The sequence below is a fragment of the Patagioenas fasciata genome, unplaced genomic scaffold, assembly GCF_037038585.1.
Source record: "Patagioenas fasciata isolate bPatFas1 unplaced genomic scaffold, bPatFas1.hap1 Unplaced_1, whole genome shotgun sequence".
In the NCBI taxonomy this organism is placed as follows: Eukaryota; Metazoa; Chordata; class Aves; order Columbiformes; family Columbidae; genus Patagioenas; species Patagioenas fasciata.
This window is the reverse complement of record NW_027288510.1, coordinates 2,098,450-2,111,410: the sequence shown is the minus strand read 5'-3', so window position 1 is coordinate 2,111,410 and position 12,961 is coordinate 2,098,450. Positions and strand designations below refer to the sequence as shown.

The 12,961-nt window shown below is 59.8% G+C and overlaps 1 long non-coding RNA gene across 1 annotated transcript in view; it reads right to left on the bottom strand.

Moving 5' to 3' along the window:
- Positions 1–1,326: 1,326 nt before the first annotated feature.
- LOC139826701 (uncharacterized) overlaps positions 1,327–12,961 on the bottom strand; it is a 59,287-nt gene continuing 47,652 nt past the window's right edge. Inside the window, exon 4 of the long non-coding RNA XR_011736857.1 lies at positions 1,327–6,405. This is a non-coding gene — a long non-coding RNA (uncharacterized lncRNA). The remainder of the gene's footprint in view (positions 6,406–12,961) is intronic.

Genomic DNA, 12,961 nt, shown 5'->3' with positions numbered 1-12,961 from the left:
CGATCGCTGCTGCTGTCGCTGCCTGAGGAGCCGCAGCAGCCGCCGCTTGTCCGCCCCCCACGTCCCCCCGATCGCTGCTGCTGTCGCTGCCTGAGGAGCCGCAGCAGCCGCCGCTTGTCCGCCCCCCAAGTTCCCCCGATCGCTGCTGCTGTCGCTGCCTGAGGAGCCGCAGCAGCCGCCGCTTGTCCGCCCCCCACGTCCCCCCGATCGCTGCTGCTGTCGCTGCCTGAGGAGCCGCAGCAGCCGCCGCTTGTCCGCCCCCCACGTCCCCCCGATCGCTGCTGCTGTCGCTGCCTGAGGAGCCGCAGCAGCCGCCGCTTGTCCGCCCCCCCACGTCCCCCCGATCGCTGCTGCTGTCGCTGCCTGAGGAGCCGCAGCAGCCGCCGCTTGTCCGCCCCCCACGTCCCCCCGATCGCTGCTGCTGTCGCTGCCTGAGGAGCCGCAGCAGCCGCCGCTTGTCCGCCCCCCACGTCCCCCCGATCGCTGCTGCTGTCGCTGCCTGAGGAGCCGCAGCAGCCGCCGCTTGTCCGCCCCCCACGTACCCCGATCGCTGCTGCTGTCGCTGCCTGAGGAGCCGCAGCAGCCGCCGCTTGTCCGCCCCCCACGTCACCCCGATCGCTGCTGCTGTCGCTGCCTGAGGAGCCGCAGCAGCCGCCGCTTGTCCGCCCCCCACGTCCCCCCGATCGCTGCTGCTGTCGCTGCCTGAGGAGCCGCAGCAGCCGCCGCTTGTCCGCCCAGCCCCGACTGCCCCCCCCCAATCGCCGCCGCTGCCGCCCCCGCCACCCCCCTTCTCCCGCCATCCCGGTGTCACAACGGGGACTTTGAGCGCGGCTGTGGAGGCAGCAGCTGTTCTGATAGCGAAGCCAAACCGGACCGGGAAACAGGACCGGGAACCAGGAACCGTGGGAGGGAAGTTTTCCCTTGGAGCAAACAAACCCCAGGTGTTCTTCAATGTTTATTGAGAAAGCAGAGTCAGGATGTACCAGTAGTCCGATCAGTGACCTTCTAAGACAAAGTGGGGTCCTGGGATGTCACAATGGGCCCCAGTGACAAAGAGGGTCCCCATGGTGCCACAATGGGCCCTGGGGACAAAGGGAGTCACCAGGATGTCACAATGGGCCCTGGGGACAAGGGGGGTCCCACCCTGTAACAATGGGCCCTGGGGACAAAGTGGGGCCCTGGGATGTCACAATGGGCCCTGGGGACAAACGGGGTACCCAGGATGTCATAATGGGCCCAGGGGACACAGAGGAGTCCCCAGGATGTCACAATGGGCCCTGGGGATAAAGGGGGTCCCCAGGATGTCACAATGGGCACCTGAGACAAAGGGGGGGTCCCCATTGTGTCACAATGCGTCCCCAGTAACAAGGGGGTTCCCCATGGTGTCACAATGGGCCCTGGGGAAAAAGGGGGGTCCTGGGATGTCACAATGGACCCTGGGGACAAAGGGGACTCCCCAGGATGTCACAATGGGCCCTGAGGACAAGGGGGGGTCCTGGGATGTCACAATGGGCCCTGGGGACATAGGGGTACCCAGGATGTCACAATGGGCACTGGGGACAAAGGGGGTTCCCCATGGTGTCACAATGGGCCCTGGGGACAAAGGGGACTCCCCAGGATGTCACAATAGGCCCTGGGGACAAATGGGGGTCCCCTGAATGTCACAATGCACCCTGAGGACAATGGGGGTTCCTGGGACGTCACAATGGGCCCTGGGGACACAGGGGTCCCCAGGATGTGATAATGGGTTCTGGGGACAAAGGGGGCTCCCCAGGATGTCACAATGGGCTCTGGGGACACAGGGGTCCCAAGGATGTGATAATGGGCTCTGGGGATAAGTGGGGTCCCCAGGATGTCACAATGGGCACTGGGGAGAAAGGGGTGGTCCCCATGGTGTCACAATGGGCCCTAGTGACAAGGAGGGTCCGCACGGTTCCACAATGGGCCCTGGGGACAAGGGGGTCCACCAGATGTCACAATGGGTCCTGGGGAAAACAGGGGGTCCCCACGGTGTCACAATGGGCCCTGGGGACAAAGGGAGGTCCTAGGACGTCACAGTGGGCCCTGGGGACAAAGTGGGGTCCCCTGAATGTCACAATGGGACCTGCAGACAAAGGGGGGTCCTGGGATGTAACAATGGGCCCCAGTGACAAAGGGGGTCCCCAGGATGTCACAACAGGCCCTGGGGACAAAGAGGGCTCTCCTGAATGTCAAAATGGGCCCTGGGGACAAGGGGGGACCTGAGGATGCAACAACGGGCCCTGGGGACAAAGAGGGGTCCCCTGAATGTCACAAAGGGCCCTGGGGACAAGGGGGTGTCCTGGGATGTCACAATGGACCCTGGGGACAAATAGCAGTTCCCTGAATATCACAATGGGCCCTGGAGACAAGGGGTGTCCTGGGATGTCACAATGGGCCCCAGTGACAAAGGGCGTCCCTATGGTGCCAAAATGGGCCCTGGGGACAAAGGGGGTCCCCAGGAAGTCACAATGGGCCCTGGGGAAAAAGGGGGGTCCTGGGATGTCACAATGGGACCTGGGACAACGGGGGGTCCCCAGGATGTCACAATGAGCCCTGGGGACAAGCAGGGTACCCACAGTGTCACAATGGGCCCTGGGGACAAAGGGGGGTCCCGAGGATGTCACAATGGGCCCTGGGGACAATTGGGGGATCCTGGGATGTCACAATGGGCCCTGGGGACAAAGAGGAGTCCCCTAAATGTCACAATGGGCCCTGGAGACAGAGGGGCTCCCCATGGTGCCACAATGGGCCCTGAGGAAAAAGCAGGGTCGCCAGGATGTCACAATGGGCTCTTGGAAAAATGGAGGGTCCTGGGACGTCACAATGGGCCCTGGGGACAAAGGAGGTCCCCAGGATGTCACAATGACCCCTTGGGACAACGGGGCCATTGTGGACATCACAATGGGTCCTGGGAACAAAGTGGGGTCCCCAGGATGGCACAATGGGCCCTGGAGACAAAGGGGTTCCCCACCCTATCACAATGGGCCTTGGGGACAAAGGGGGGTCCCCAGGATGTCACAATAAGCCCTGGAAACAATTGGGGGGTCCTGAGATGTCACAATGGGCCCTGGGGACAAAGGGGGTCCCCAGAATTTCACAATGGACCCTGGGGACAAAGGGAGTCCCCACACTGTCACAATAGGCCCTGGGGACAAAGGGGGTGCCCAGGATGTCACAATGGGTCCTGGGGACAAAGGGGGTCCTGTGATGTCACAATGGGCCCTTGGGACAAAGGCTGTCCCCTGAATGTCACAATGGGCCCTGGGGACAAAGGGGGTCCCCAGGATGTCACAATGGGTCTGGGAACAATGGGGGGTCCGGGGACGTCACAATGGGCCCTGGGGACAAGGAGGGGTCCTGGGACGTCACAATGGGCCCTGGTGACAAAGGGGGTCCCCCGGAAGTCACAATGGGCCCTGGGGACAAAGTGAGGTCCTGGGAAGTCACAATGGGCCCCAGTGACAAAGGGGGTCCCAATGGTGCCACAATGGGTCCTGGGGAAAAAGGGCGTCCCCAGGATGTCACAATGGGCTCTGGGGACAAGGGGGGGTCCTGGGACATCACAGTGGGCCCTGGGGAACAAGGGGGTCCCCAGGATGTCACAATGGGCTCTGGGGACAAGGGGGGGTCCTGGGACATCACAGTGGGCCCTGGGGAACAAGGGGGTCCCCAGGATGTCACAATGGGCTCTGGTGACAAGGGGGGTCCCCACGGTGTCACAATGGGCCTGGGTACAAAGTGGGGTCCTGGGATGTCACATTGGACCACAGTGACAAAAGGGGTCCCCATGGTGTCACAATGGGCCCTGGGGACAAAGGAGGTCCCCACGGTGCCACAACGGGCCAGAGGGACAAGGCGGTCCCCATGATGTCACAATGGGCCCTGGGGACAATGGGAGGTCCTGGGATGTCACAATGAGCCCTGGGGACAAACGGGGGTCCCTATGGTGTCACAATGGGTCCCCAGTGACAAGTGGGGTCCTGATATGTCACAATGGGTCCTTGGGACAATGGGGGGTCGCCAGGATGTCACAATGGGCCCTGGGGACAATGGGGGTCCCCATGGTGTATACAATGGGTCCCCAGTGACAAGGGGGGTCCCCAGGATGTCACAATGGGTTCTGGGGACAATGAGGGGTCCGGGGATGTCACAATGGGCCCTGGGGACAAAGAGGGGTCCTGGGACGTCACAATGGGCCCTGGTGACAAAGGGGGGTCCTGGGATGTCACAATGGGCCCTGGGGACAAAGGGGTCCCCAGGATGTCACAATGGGCACTGGGGAGAAAGGGGTGGTCCCCATGGTGTCACAATGGGTCCCCAGTGACAAGGGGAGTCCCCAGGATGTCACAATGGGCCCTGGGGATAAAAGGGGTACCCAGGATGCCACAATGGGCCCTGGGGACAACTGGGCGGTCCCCAGGATGTCACAATGGGCCCTGGAAACAATTGGGGTGTCCTGAGATGTCACAATGGGCCCTGGGGACAAACGGGGATCCTGGGACATCACAATGGCCCCTGAGGACAAAGGGAGTCCCCACCCTGTCACAATGGGCCCTGGGGATGACGGGGGGTCCTGGGACGTCACAATGGGCCCTGGGGACAATGGGGGGTCTTGGGATGTCACAATGAGCCCTGGGCACAACTGGGAGGTCCCTAAATGTCACAATGGGCCCTGGGGACAAAGGGGGTCCCCACGGTGTCACAATGGGCCCAGGGGACAGAGGGGAGTCCCCAGGATGTCACAACGGGCTCTGGGGACCAGGGGCGTCCCGAGGATGTCACAATGGGCCCTGGGGACAAAGTGGGGTCCTGGGAGGTCACAATGTGCCCTGGGCACAAAGGGGGTTTCCAGGATGTCACAATGGGCTCTGGGGACAACAGGGGTCCCAACGGTGTCACAATGGGCCCTTGGGACAAAGGCTGTCCCCTGAATGTCACAATGGGCCCTGGGGACAATGGGGGTCCCCAGGATGTCACAATGGACCCTGGGGACAATGGGGGGTCCGGGGACGTCACAATGGGCCCTGGGGCAAAGGGGGTCCCCAGGATGTCACAATGGGCCTTCAGTATAAAGTGGGGTCCTGGGATGTCACAATGGGCCCTGGGGACAAAGGGGGTTCCTGGGACGTCACAATGGGCCCTGCGGATCAAGGATGGTGCCCTGGATATCACAATGGGCTCTGGGGACAATGGGGGGTCCTGGAATGTCACAATGGGCCCTAGGGACAAAGGGGGGTCCCTTGGATGTCACAATGGGGCTGGGGACAAAGGGGGTCCTGGGATGTCACAATGCGCCCTGGGGACAAAGGGGGTCCCCAGGTTGTCACAATGGGCCCTGGGGACAAAAGGACCCCACGGTGTCACAATGGCCCTGGGGACAAAGGGGGTCCTCAGGATGTCACAATGGGTCCTGGGGACAAGGGGGATACCCACGGTTTCAAAATGGGCCCTGGGGACAAAGAGGGGTCCCCAGGATTTTACAATGGACCCTGGGGACAAAGGGGGGTCCTGGGACGTCACAATGGGCCCTGGGGACAAAGGGTTCCCCAGGATGTCACAATGGGCTCTGGGGACAAAGGAGGTCCCCAGGATGACACAATGGGCCCTGGGGATGACGGGGGGTCCTGGGACGTCACAATGGGCCCTGGGGACAATGGGACGTCCTGATATGTTACAATGAACCCTGGGCACAATTGGGGGGTCCTTAGATGCCACAATGGGCCCTGTGGACAAAGGGGGTCCCCACGGTGTCACAATGGGCTCTGGGGACAAAGGGGGGGTCCCCAGTATGTCACAATGGGCTCTGGAGACAATGGGGTTCCTGGGATGTCACAATGGGCCCTGGGGACAACGGGGGTCCCGACGGTGTCACAATGGGCCCTAGGGACCAAGGCTGTCCCCTGAATGTCACAATGGGCCCTGTGGACAATGGGGGTCCCCAGGATGTCACAATGGGCTCTGGGGACAATGGGGGATCCGGGGACGTCACAATGGGCCCTTGGGACAAAGGGGGTCCTGGGACTTCACTATGGGCCCTGGGGACAAGGGGGTCCCCAGGATGTCACAATGGGCCCTTAGGACAAGGGGGGTCCCCAAGGTGTCACAATGGGCCCTGGGGACAATGGTGAGTCCTGGGACATCACAACAGGCCTGGGGACAAGGGGGATCTCCACCCTGTCACAATGGGCCCTGGGGACAAAGGGGGTCCTGGGATGTCACAATGGGCCCTGGGGACAAAGGGGGTCCCCATGGTGCCACAATGGGCCCTGGGGACAAAAGGGGTGCCCAGGATGTCACAATGGGCCCTGGGGACCAGGGTGGGTCCTGCGATGTCACAATCGGTCCTCAGTGAGAAGGGGGTCCCCCGTGGTGTCACAATGGGCCCTGGGGACAAGGGGGATCCCCAGGGTGTCACAATGGACCCTGGGGAGAAGGGGTCAGGTGTTTGTGTTAGGGGGTTGGAGGATTAGGTGGTGCAGGATTTGGGGGTGCAAGGATTTTGCGGGGCCTGATTTGTGGCTGCAGAGTCTGGGGTTGCAGGTTCCAGGGGTGCAGGATTTGGGGGTTCAGGGTTTAGGGCAGTAGGATATTTGGGTGCAGGAGTTTGGGTTGCCGGGTTTGGGGGCCAGGATTTGGGGTTGCAGGATTTAGGGGTGCAGTGGTTTGGAGTGAAGTGTTTTGGGGTGCAGGGTTTGGGGAAGGAGGATATGGGGGTGCAGGGTATAGGAGAGCAGGATCTTGGGGTGCAGGGGTTTGGGGTGGAGGGCTTGGTAGGGCAGGATTTGGGGGTGGAAATTTTATTGGGTAGGGCTGGGGGTGCAGGATTTGGGGGTGAAGGGGTTGTGGGGTGCAGGGTTGTGGGGTGCAGGGTTTGGGAGATCGGGACGTGGGGCTGGAGGATTTGGGGGTGCAGGGTTTGGAGCAGCAGGATCTGAGGGTGCAGAGTTGGGGGGTGCAAGATTGGGGGTAGCAGGGTTTTGGGGAGCAGGGTTTAGGGGTCAGGCTTTAGGGGGACAGGGTTTGGGGGGCAGGGCTGGGAGGGATGATTTTGGGGTGCAGGGTTTAGGTCAGCAGGATCTTGGGGTTAAGGGGTTTGGTGTGAAGGGTTGGGTAGGACAAGATTTGGGGTGCAGGTTTTTAGGGTGCAACTTGTGGGGGTCAGGATTTGGGGTACAGGGTTTGGGGGTGCAGGGTTTAGTGGTGCAGGGTTTGGGGGTGCAGGTCTTGGGGAGGCAGAATTAGGGTGCAAGACTTGAGGGTGCAGGGTTTGGGGGTTTGGGACATGGGGCTGGAGGATTTGGGGGTGCAGGATTTGGGGTGCAATGTGTTGGGGTGCAAGATCTGGGGGTGTACGAGCTTTGGGTGTGGGATTTGAAGGACAATGATTTGGGGGTGCAGGGATTGGGGGTGTAGGGTTTTGGGGTTGCTGCGTTTGGAGATTCGGGATGTGGAGGTCAAGGATTTAGGGGTACAAGGGCTGGTTGCAGGATTTGGGGTACAGGGTTTGGTTGCAGGATTTGGGGTGCAGGGTTTTAAGTGCAGGGCTAAAGGGGGCAGGATTTGGAGGTGCAAGATTTGGTGGTCTGGGGTACTGGGCTACAGGGTTTTGGGGTGCGGGATTTGGGGGTGCAGGTTCCATGTCTTTAGGAACTGGGCGGGGAGGGTTTCTTGGTGTGGACCTTTGAGTGCAAGTTTGAGGGGCCTTGATTTTGGGGTGCATGGTTTGGGGGGGCAGGATTCCGGGTGTAAGGTTTTGAGGTGCAGGACTTGGGGGCGCAGGTTTCACACGTTAAGGAACTGGGGCTGCAGAGGTTGGGGGTGCAGCGTTGTGGGCTGCAGGGTTGAAGGGTGCAGGATTTAGGGGTACAGGTTTTGGGGGTGCAGGAGCTGGGGGTGCAGGCTGTAGGGATCAGAATATGGGGGTGCAGGGTTCTGGGGTGCAGGATCTGGGTGAGCAGGCTGTTGGGGTACAGAACCTTGTAGTTCAGCATTTAGAGGCAGGATTTGGGGTGCAGGGATTTGGGGGTGCAGGGCTTTGGGGTGCAAATTATGGGGTAGAAGGTTTTGGGGTGCAGGGTTTTGGGGGTGCAGGGTTTAGCGCCAGAATTGGGGGTGCAGGGTTTGGGATTGCAGGGTGTTGGGGGAAGGATCTGGGGGTACAAGATTGGGGGTAGCAGGGTTTTGGGGAGCAGGGTTTCGGAGTCAGGCTTTAGGGGGACAGGGTTTGGGGGGCAGGGCTGGGAGGGATGATTTGGGGGTGCAGGGTTTAGGGCAGCAGGATCTTGGGGTGAAGGGGTTTGGGGTGAAGGGTGGGTAGGACAGGATTTGGGGTGCACGATTTTAGGGTGCAACTTGTGGGGGCAGGGTTTGGGGTCCAGGAGGTTGGGGGTGCAGGGTTTGGGGGTGTAGGATTTAGTGAAGCAGGGACTGGGGGTGAAGGTCTTGTGGAGGCAGAATTGGGGGTGCAGGTCTTGGGGAGGCAGAATTGGGGGTGCAGATTTTGGCTGTTCAGGACCTGGGGGTGCAGGATTTGGGGATGTAGGTTTTGGGGGGTAGATTTTGGGGTGCTGGGTTCGGGACATGGGTCTGGAGGATTTGGGGGTGCAGGGTTAAGGGGTTTAGGATTTTGGGGTGCACAGTTTAGGGTGCACGTTCTGGGCATGTATGATTTGAGAGTGCAGGGCTTTGGGGTACAGGATTTGGGGTGCAGGCTTTTGAGGTCAGGATCTGGGGGTGCAGGGTGTTGGGGAGAAGGATTTGGGGGTGCAGCATTTTGAAGTGCAGGGTTTGGAGGAGGGAGGTTTTGGGGATGAAAGATTTGGTGGTTCAGGTTTTGGGGGTGCAGTGTTAAGAGGGTGGAGGATTAGGGGTGCAGGATTTGTGGGGTTCAGGATTTGGGGCTGCAGAGTATGGGAGGGAAGGATCTGGGACTTCACGATTTGGGGGTGCAGGGTTTAGAAGTCAGGTCTAAGAGTGCAGCGTTTGGGGTGCAGAGTGTGGGGTGCACAGGACTGGGGCACAGGATTTGGGGGTGTGGGGTGTCAGGGTTCAGGATTTGGAGGTGTGGAGTTTTGGGGTGCAGGGGATGGGGGTGAAGGATCTGAGGCTGCAGGGCGGTGGGGGAAGGATTTGGGGGTGAGAGATTTGGGGTGCAGGATTTGGGGGTGCAGAGTTTTGGGAGGCAAGGATCCGGGTCTGCAGGATTTGGGGGTTCAGTGTTTAGGGCAGCACAATCTTGGGGTGCAGGGGTTTGCAGTGAAAGGTTTGGTAGGGCAGGATTTGGGGTGCAGGATTCTGGGGTGCTGGTTTGGGGTACAGGATTTGGTGTTGCAGGGATGGGGTTGAAGGGCTTGGGTTTCCAGGCCTTTGAGGTGCAGGATTTGGAGGTGCAAGGTTTGGGAGGGAATTCTTTGGGGTGCAGGGTTTGCGGTTCCAGGAGGTGGGGGAAGGACCTTGGGGTGTAGGGTTTGGGGGGGCAGGGTTTTGGGGGAAGGATTTGGGGGTGCAGGGTTTTGAAGTGCAGCGTTTCCGGGGGGCATGATTTTGGGGGTGCACATGTGGGGGTCCAGGTTCGGGGGGTGCAGAGTTTGTGAACAGAGGATTTTGGGGTGCTGGGTTTGGGGCTGCCTAATTTGGGGGTGCAGTGTTTGGGTGTTCAGGACCGGGGGTGCTGCGTTTGGGAATGCAGGCTTTGGGGGTGCAGGGCTCAGGATTTGGGAGGGCAGCATTAGGGGGTGTAAGATTTCAGGATTTAGGGGTGCAAAGTTTGGTAGGGATGAATTTAGGGGTGCAGGATTTGGGGGGCAGGGTTTGGTGCTGCAGGATTTAGGGGTGCAGGGTTTGAGGGTGCAAGGTTTGGGTGTTCAAGATTTAGGGGAGCAGGATCTTGGGGTGCAGGGTTTGGGGCTGCAGGGGTTTTGGGTGAGGGATTTAGGGTTCAGGCTTACGGGTGCAGGGTTTGGGGGTGCAGGGTGTTGGGGAAGGATTTGGGGGTACAGGGTTTGGAGGTGCAGTGTTTCAGGGATCGGGGTTTGGGGGGAGAATTTGGGGTGCAGGGTTTGGGATGGCAGGATTAGGGGGAGCAAGACTGTGGGGTGCAGGGGTTTGGGGTGAAGGGTTTGGTAGGGCACGATTTGGGGTGCAGGCTTTAGGAAGGAAGGAAGGAAAGAAGGATCTAGAGGTGCAGGATTTGGGGGTGCAGGGTTTAGGGGTGCAGGATTTAAGGGTGCGGGGGTTTGGGTGAAGGGCTTGGTAGGGCAGGAATTTGGGGTGCAGGGTTTGGGGGTGCAGGGTGTTTGGGGAACGATCTGGGGGTACAGGGTTTGGGGTGCTGGGTTTGGGGGTTAAAGGATTTGCGGGGGCAGGGTTCAGGTGTTCAGGACCTGGGCGTGCAGGCTTTGCGGGTTCAAGGTTCCAGGTGCATTGTTTGGGGGGAGAGGATTTGGGGGTGCAGAGTTTTGGGGTGCAGGGCTTGTGAGAGAGGAATCGGGGGTGCAGGATTTGGGGGTTCAGGGTTTAGGGTAGCAGGATCTTGGGGTGCAGGATATGGGGGTGCAGTGTTTGTGGGTAAAGGGTTTGGGGTTTAGGATCTGGAGGTGCATGATTTGGGGGCTCAGGGTTTGGGGATGAAGGGTCTTGGGGTGCTGGGCTTTGGGGTGCAGTGTTGGGGGCCAGGTTTTGGGGTGCAGGGTTTAGGAGGGCAGGATTTGCGTGTTCAGGAACTGGGGGTGCAGGATTTTGCGTTGAAGGGCTCTGGGGTGCCGGGGTTGGCCTGCAGGGATTGGGGTGCAGTATTTTGGGGTGCAGGGGTTTGGGGTTCAGGACCTGTGGCTGCAGGGTCTTAGGGAACAGGATTTCAGGGGTGCAGGGGCTTTGGGAGAGGGATTTGGGCTTCAGGGTCTGAGGGGTGCAGGGTTTGGTGGGGAAGGGTTTGGGGGTGCCTGGTTTAGGGTTGCAGGATCTGCGGATCAAGGGTCTGGAGGTGCCAGGGTTTTGGGGGGCAGGATATAGGGGTGCAGGATTTGAGGGTGCAGGGTTGTGGAGTGCAGAGATTTGCAGGTGCAAGATCTGGGATTGTAGGGTTTTGGGGTGCAGGTTTTGGGGAGGAAGGATTTGGGGTGCAGGGTTTAAAGGTTCACGATCTGGAGGTGCAGCGTTTTGGGGTGCAGGGTTATCGGGCTACGGGTTTTGGGAGGGAAGGATCTGGGGGTGCAGGGTGCAGGGATCACAGCATGGGGGTGCAGGATTCTGGGGTGCAGGATCTGGGGAGCAGGATCTGGGGAGCAGGATATGGGGTGCAGAACCTTGTTGTTCAGGGTTTAGAGGCAGAATTTGGGGGTGCAGGGCTTTGGGGTGAGGAGTTGGGGGTGCAGGGTTCAGGTGTTCAGGACTTGGGTGTTGGAGGATTTGGGGGTGCAGGGTTGGGTAAGGAAGGATCTGAGGGCGCAGGGTTTGTGGGGCAGGATTTTGGGTGCAGGGTTTGGGGAGCAGGATCTGGGGGTGATGGAATTGGTTGACAAGGTTTCGCAGGCCGGCTTTGGGGGAGCAGAGTTCAGGGGTGCAAGGTTTTGGGGGACAGGTTTGGACATAAAAGATTCGGGGGCGAATGGTTTGGGGGAACAATTTTGGGGTGCAGGATTTGGGGGTGCAAAATTTGGTATTACAGGTTTTGGGGAAACATGGCTTGGGAGGAAGGATTTAGGGGAGCAGGGTTTCAAGATGCAGGATTTGGGGTGCAGTATTTGGGGTTGCAGGTTTGGGGGTGCAAGTTGTGGGGCGGCAGGATATCGGGTACAGGGTTCTGGGCTGCAGGGTTTGGGGGTGCAGGATTTCAACGTGCAGGGTTCTGGGGTGCAGTATCTGGGGGTCCAGGGTTTGGCAGTGCATTGGCTTTGGGGGTTGAAGGATTTGGGGGTGCAGGATTTGGAAGTGCAGAGTTAGGGGGCAGGATTTTCAGTGCAGGGCTTCAGGGCACAGAACTTGGTGGTGCAGGATCTGGGGGTGCAGGTTTTCGGTGGGGAATTTGGGGGTGCAGGGTGTTGAGGAAGGATCTGAGGGTGCAATATTTGGGCTTTAAGGGTTTAGGGGGGCAGGATCTGGCAGTGCAGAGTGTGGGGACAGGACCTGGGGGTGCAGCATTTGGGGTTACAGGTTTTGGGGGTGCAGGGTTGAGGGAATTGTTTGAGGTGCAGGGTTATGAGAGTGCAGGATTTCTGGGTGCAGAGTTTGGGGTGCTGGGTATGGGGCAGCAGGATCTGGGGGTGCAGGTTTTGGGGGTTCATTCCTTTGGGGGGAGGATCTGGGGGTGCAGGGTTTCAGGGTTCAGGATTTGGAGGTGTGGAGTTTTGGGGTGCAGGGGATGGGGGTGAAGGATCTGAGGGTGTAGGGTGGTGGGGGAAGGATTTGGGGGTGAGAGATTTGGGGTGCAGGATTTGGGGGTGCAGAGTTTTGGGAGGCAAGGATCTGGGGCTGCAGGATTTGGGGGTTCAGTGTTTAGGGCAGCACAATCTTGGGGTGCAGGGGTTTGCAGTGAAAGGTTTGGCAGGCAGGATTTGGGGTGCAGGATTCTGGGGTGCTGGTTTGGGGTACAGGATTTGGTTTTGCAGGGATGGGGTTGAAGGGCTTGGGTTTCCAGGCCTTTGAGGTGCAGGATTTGGAGGTGCAAGGTTTGGGAGGGAATTCTTTGGGGTGCAGGGTTTGGGGGCAGGTTTAGGGGTGTAGGGTATAGGACGGAAAGATTTGGGAATGCAGGGTTTGGGGTGCAGGTTTCGGGGTTCAGGAAGGTAGGGAGGGCAGGATTAGGGGGTGCAAGGTTTCAGTTGTAGGGTTTAGGGGTGCAGAGTTTGGTAGGGCCGAATTTGGGGGTGCAGGATTTGGGGTGCAGGGTTTGGGAAGACAGGATCGGGGTGGAGGATTTGGGGGTGCAGGATTGAGGGGCAGG